Here is a 7086-nt window from a genome sequence, read left to right on the forward strand (position 1 = left end):
ATCAAGGGTTCATGAGGGAGGGGGGAGCGGGGAGGGAGGAGGAAAATGAGGAGCTGATGCCAGGGGCTTACGTAGAGAGCAAATGTTTTAAGAATGATGAAGGTAACAAATGTACAAATGTGCTTTACACAATTGATGTATGTGTGGATTGTGATAAGAGTTGTATGAGCCCCCAATAAAATTATTAAAAAAGAAGAAGAATGAATGAAACCTGTCACTGAATTGTCCCTGTAGAAATTATTGAAATGGTATGTGTTTTGATACGGATAGTTTAATAAACGTTTTTTTAAAAAAACAAAGACTAACAAGCAAGGAGCATTTCTGGGCTTGTCACCATCCAGCCCTGTGTCCATGACAGGAATGTTCATGGATCAGCACCCTCTTTCCCTGCGTCTGATGAAATATCCTTAAAAGTCTCCACCCAGAGCTTCAGTCAATCATTGACACCCATCAGGATTTGGCACATCCCTTTGCCATCTCGGTCTCTTCTGATGGCAGCCACTCAGCCGGGTTGACAATCTCAACGAGACAGCCCATGTCACTTCCTGCCAAGCACTTTCTCGGGCCTGACTTCTAGAAATGTAGCACCATGAAAAGATTTGTCACTCTGTGTGTCCTTTAAGGCAAAATTGTCAACTCAGAAACGTCTTCTCCCTCAGTGATTCTCATGCTGTTGGGCACAGCACACAGTGCACAGCAGATGCTTTCTGAGTGTCCTGTCTATCAATGCAGCTGTGAGCACTCCCTGATAAAGCAGGTCAAGGTTGAGAATTTGTTTTCCTGTGCAAATGTATGTCTATATCTCAAACCAACGCTTAGAGCAGGCTAAATGAAAACAAAATTAAACAGGCCATCAAAATTGCAAAGGCTTAAAAAATTATAATAATACTCATGTTAGCAAGAAAGTAGTGAAGTAAAATATCCCAGAGGGCTATATGAGAAAACAATCTTAAGGCAACAAGAGGCTTAAAAATATTCATACCTGAAATCCAGGATTAGTAGATCTATAGAAACAGTAAATGGATGCGGGCACAGCGGGGCAAATGGAGGAAATGGGGAACTAACAGCAATGAGTAAGAGAAGAAACTGTTCTAAAATGGATTGTAATCGTGACTGCACAGATCTTCTTAATATGATTGAGTGATTAAACTGCATGCTATATGAAGTATATACCAATAAAGCTTTTTAAGTATTCATACTGTTTGACTTAGAAATTACACTTTGGGGTCATTTTTCTACCAAAACTCTAATATATAAAAATATCCAATGGTTAAAGATACATTTTTAACAGTCACACACAAAAAAATGTTGGCAATATAACTATTCAAAATCCGAAAGTCTTCGAGAAACTGCTAACATAGCCACTTCATGATATATTGGGTATTCATTAAAAGAATTGTATTCAAAAGAGATTTAGAATAACGTGGAAAGGTCTATGCTATAAAGTAAAAAAAAAAAAAAAGGTCTATGCTATAAAGTAAAAAAGTACAACACAAAATTGAGTGGTGGTAATTATGATTAGAACCATCTTTTGTGTCTAAAAGACCAGGAATTACCCTAAAAGAAATTCTTGTACATGGGAACCAGAAGACAGGTACAAGGATATTCAACAGCAACAGCGTTTCTAGTAACAAAAATCTAGAGACCATGTAAATGTCTGTTCGTCGAAAGATGCATAATGAAGGACGAGGGTAGCCATGCAATGGAATATCAGAGAACATAAGTAATGAACTCCAGTAACATGTTTCAACATGGATGTCTCTCACCATGGTGATTAAAAAACCTGAGTGTGTGTACACCTCTATGCATATATATGTATATATACACATACACATAACTACATGTACATGTATATACAACCGATTAAGTTTTCCCAGAATAACTTTACACACAAAATCAGGATCTACTATTACCAAGGTTTGAATTTGCCACCAGAAACTCTCCTTCCATTAGCAACGCATCCTCATTCATCAGGGAAGTGACTTGACTCGCTAACGGTCTGATTAATTATGCATGTATTCGTAATGAACTGAGACCAGCATGTGCTGAACCTTAGGACCAGCATGATAAAGCGCAGGAAGCAAGTACATGTACTCAGATTCACACCTGCCCAGTTGGTCCTGGATCCTACAGACAGATGAGCGTCCTCTGGACTCCACTCTGCAGCATTCACTGCAGTCCTACTGGGGGAGAGCCCGCTTTCCCTCGTCAGTCCAGGCGTCCAGGCATTCCATGCTGTGGCTACACATCTTCTATCCTACCAGAACAGAGAAGGCTCTCGGTCGCTTCTTTTCCCTGAGTGGTGATTTCCAGTATTCCAATTGCCCGAAGTGCCACTGGGGGTCATTGAAATGGTAAATCTTTTTTCTGTTTGTTTGTTTCCAAGGTTATGATCTTTCTTATTTTATCTCTCGTCGACATTTAATCGTTTTACTGACATATAATTCACATGTCATATAATTTGATAGTTCAATCATTTTCCCCCATTTTATTGGGGAAGACAGTTTAACAATCAGATCAAGCATAATTATACAATTGTTGCCATCATCAGTTTCAAAATATTTTTTTTTCTTGCACTCTTTGGTATCCGCAGCCCCCTTATCCTTCCCCCTACAGTTCAATCATTTTAAGAAGAGTTGTGCGATCATCATCAAAAATTAATTTCACAGAACTGGTTACAAGGATCTACATATAACCTCCTCCCTGGGGACAGACAACAGAAAAGTGGGTGAAGGGAGACGTCGGACAGTGCAAGATATGACAAAATAATAATTTGTAAATTATCAAGGGTTCATGAGGGATGGGGAAGCCGGGAGGGAGAGGAAAAATGAGTTGCTGATGCCAGGGGCTTGGGTGGAGAGCGGATATTTTGAGAATGCTGAGGGCAATGAACGTACAAATGTGCTTACGCAATTGATGGATTGTGATAAGACTTGTATGAGCCCCTAATAAAACGATAAAAAAATTTAATTTCAGAACATTTCTTTCTTTCTTTTTTAAAAATGTCTTATTGGCATGTCATCCACATACCATACAATTCAATAGTTCAACCACATCAAGAGGCGTTGTATAATCTTTACCACAATCAATTTTTACAACCTTTCCTTTTCCCCCCAAACTCATTATTACTCATGTAAGTTTTTTTCAATTTCGGCAAAAATATACACAAGAAAACATCCTCCAATTCAACAACTTCTACATGTGTGACTCAGTGCCATTGAGTATGCTCTTTGTGCTGTACAACCATTATTGAGATCCCTCCCCAAAATGTCCCATCAAAAGTCACTGCGTGTCCCCTAAGCAAGAACTCTTCCTCGGTCGCCACGGTAATCTAGTGCCTGCCTTTTTGAACATGCAACTCCTGTGCGATTTTAACTCTGTCTTCCCCGGATGCAACTAAAAAAAAAGTATTATTTTCCAAAAGTGGCCTCTTTGTCTAAAACAATAAAAAAATGTTTTTCATGTTTTAACAATCACAACAAAAAAGTTTGGTCTTTTTCGTTCTCTTTGTCGGTAGTTTTCTTGATGTAATATTCACGTGTCATCCGGTTTCATAGTCAAGCCGCTTCTAAAGAGAGGTACATGTGCCATCGCAAGCAGCTTTGATGTCCCCTCCCTAATTCCCCCCCTCACCTGAGAAGATGAATCTTTATGAAGCAGGAAGGCTCATCTTTCTCCTGCAAAGAGACTGGTGGTTTTGATCCAACAACCTTTGGGTTAGCAGCCCGACATGTAACCAACTGTGTCACCGGGTTCCTTTTAACCGAAGACAGTCTTTATTATTTTTCCATGCTCCCAATGTTTTGATAGATGCCTATTAACAAATTATTTTGAGCAAGCAATACATTCTCTTCATGTTGAATGACAAGAAGGGCTTTTGCTCTATACAAAAAGGAAGAGGTTATGTTAATCCTAGCAAGAGCAAACACTGGCATTGGATTTTGCAGTGGGTTTTGCCTGGGCAATTGATTGGTGTTAGATGCCCTCCTGGGCTAAAAGTAGCTCATGGATACCACTGCATCTTGCTTCATTCTGTATGGGACCCTCCAGATGGAGAAACATTACTAAAGATCAGCTTTCCCAGTGCCCCCCAAAGGAACGTAGAAGACAAAAGAGTCAGAGAGCGAGACCATCATCAAACACGGTCAACACTCGGACATGAGTAATATCATTGTTTCGTGCTTTTCGATCAATTGTGGGGCAGATAGATGGCAAGACCAGGATTCGAACCCAGATGTACCTGACTCCAAGTTCTTGTCTTTGTACCAGTGCTTTCCATCTTGGGGACATTTAAAACCCCCAATGCAACCCATGCAGATAACACACCTTATTTGCTACAGAGGTGCGAAAGCAACTCAATGGATGACTGAGTCTTTCCAACAAACTGGTGCTAAACCAGTTGAATGGCCCTATGCAAAAAAATTTAATAAATTTCCATCTACAGTACAGGTCTTCATATTTTTATACATTTTATGGGAGGGGAACCCTATGCATGGGTATCCAAAATATTTAGCACCAAAATAAACGTATATTAACTTGTTACTACATGCCTGAAGAGTATTAGCTTAGGGCACTAAGAAGGATAAGACATTCGTTTGACCCTATGTGAGCAACATGAAACCTGCTCAAACTGAAACAAGAGCAAACATCAAATGTATGGCCACATATGGCGAAACTTCAGCGGAAGAATGGTAAAATCATGGATGCTTTACAAAGCTTAGGGGAACGATGCCCTTCCCCCAAGTCAATAATTTACAAAGGGATACCTCATTTTAGGAAGGGACAAGGGATGTTGAAGAGGTTAAAAATGCAGTCCACAGCAGCAGACCATTCACATCAATTTGTAAGGAAACAATTCCTCTTTTTTGTTTTTTTAATTAAAAGATCATTTTATTGGGGGCTCTTACAGCTCATATGACAATCCATACATCAACTGAATCAAATATGTTTGTACCTATGTGGCCATCATTATTTTCTAAACATTTACTTTCTACTGAGCCCTTGTATCCCAGTCCTACCTTTCACTGCAGTCAGACCAGAGCACGGCACGGGTACAGATGAGAGATAGGAGCTCAGGACACACGGAATCCAGGAACAGGAATGGGAGTAACAACAGCAGAAGGGTAGGGGGAAGGTGGGAACAGGAAGGGAGGAAGGGGGGACTGATCTCAACGATGGGCACATAACCACACACACACACACACACACACACACACACACTCACATACACACACGGGAATGAACAACAGAAACCATGGGGGAAGGGAGACAGCGGTCGGTGTAAGATATGAAAATAATTAATCATTTATCATTTATCAAGGGGTCATGAGGGTGAGAGAGGGGAGGGAGGCAAACAATTCATCTTGCTCGTGCCCTAATCGAAGAGGAGGGATGATTAACCGTAGAGGTTAACATCACAGACATCTCAACATACAATTCTGACTGAAAAAGTTGAACGAACGGTTTGCTCAATGAGGACCGAGACGACCGCACTCAGATGAGCTCCAGACGGAAGCGGAGTCTTCAAGCGACACTTGAAACAAGTAAGACCAAGGTCCTAAAGCATTTGTTAGAAAACTGTAACTGAAGACGAAGCACGGGTTGACCAGCCTCGTTCTGAAGACCAAGCACAATGGCACCCAGAGGCAAAGGGGTTCGAATCCGAGCAAACGTCCAGCGCAAAGCCACGACAACAATGGTTGAGGTGCGCAGTGCATTCCGTTTGCTGCCTTTCCTCGGGAGGGTCAAAAACGGCGAACGGCTGCTTGTTATGAAAGTGTTGGGGGGGTTGCTTGTGTGTGTGCTTGTTTTTGAAGGTAGCCGAAGCTTTGGCAGAAAAATTTCACCCAAGGGGCTTGCCCCACCATGACAATGTTCTTGTTCTTCTCATCCAACAAGGGTCATTTTGCCAGCGTTTTGATGGGACATCGTGAGATCGCCACTTTACAGTCCTGATTTGGCTCCTGGGGAATTCGTTTCTTCTTCGCTCTCTTGGTAAAATACTGTCAGGAGCAAAGGTTTTTCATTCTTACGAGGTCTGAATCGTTTGTTTCGTCTTATGCTGCTTGGACTTTTGTTATTACATTAGCTCATCAATTACAAACAGCTTTACCCCTGCAACTGCTTCTAAGAAGCCTGCAGGCTTAGCTTTCACTGAGTCTAGGTCTTTGGTCCATCTTGAGGGTGTTTTTGTGTTTGCCATGAAGCGTGGCTCCTGTTCCATCGTTTTGCACGTGGAAATCTAATTTTCCTACAGCTCTAATCGATGAGACTCTCTCTCATTGAATGGAACTTCTGACTTATTTTGGTTTCCCACTCAAAAAAAAAAAAGAATCTTGAAATAGCAGCCATTTTTCTGCAGTCAAATATGTAAAACAGACTGAATTAGCATTGGTTAAATTCCCAGAATCCTCATTTTTTTAGTGCTGAAGTCAATGGCTGGTATCACCACGTATACGTGTCCTGAAAAAAAACAAGTCTAGAAAACAATGCTGGCAACACAGGTACAGATGTGCTTGATACGACTGATGCTATAAGAGCTGTAAGAGCCCTCAATAAAATGTTTATCAATAAATAAATAAGTGTCCTGAACTTGATGGAGCATATGTTGAGGAATAAAGTATATATTTTATGTTTTTATTTTTAAATTTCATTTTTCCACCAAATTTTGAGGTTTCTTGTTCTATACACAAAAATTAACTCTCATTGGATCATATATCTCAGTGTAAAACCTAGAGGTATAAAACTTCTAATAGGAAACCTTTAGCATGTAGGTTAGACATATAGACCAAATTCAAATTCACTGCCATTGAGTCCATTTTAACTCAGGGTGACCCTATAGATAAGGCTATATCTTCGATATAACACCAAACATTGTAATCGACCAAGTGATCTGCTCTTAAAAAAAAAAAAAGACACTTTTAAGAGAATAAAAACAAAAGTCACAAGACAAGGAAGAACTATTTGCAAATCATATATTTGATAAATGACTTGTAAACAGACTACATAAACAAATCCTAAAACTCAATAATAAGAAAACAAACACAGCTATCCTTCCCCTCTCAGAAAATGTGAAAATTATTATTA

This window comes from Echinops telfairi, unplaced genomic scaffold (genome assembly GCF_000313985.2).
Source record: "Echinops telfairi isolate 266 unplaced genomic scaffold, ASM31398v2 ScPeMD7_7458;HRSCAF=8496, whole genome shotgun sequence".
In the NCBI taxonomy this organism is placed as follows: domain Eukaryota; kingdom Metazoa; phylum Chordata; class Mammalia; order Afrosoricida; family Tenrecidae; genus Echinops; species Echinops telfairi.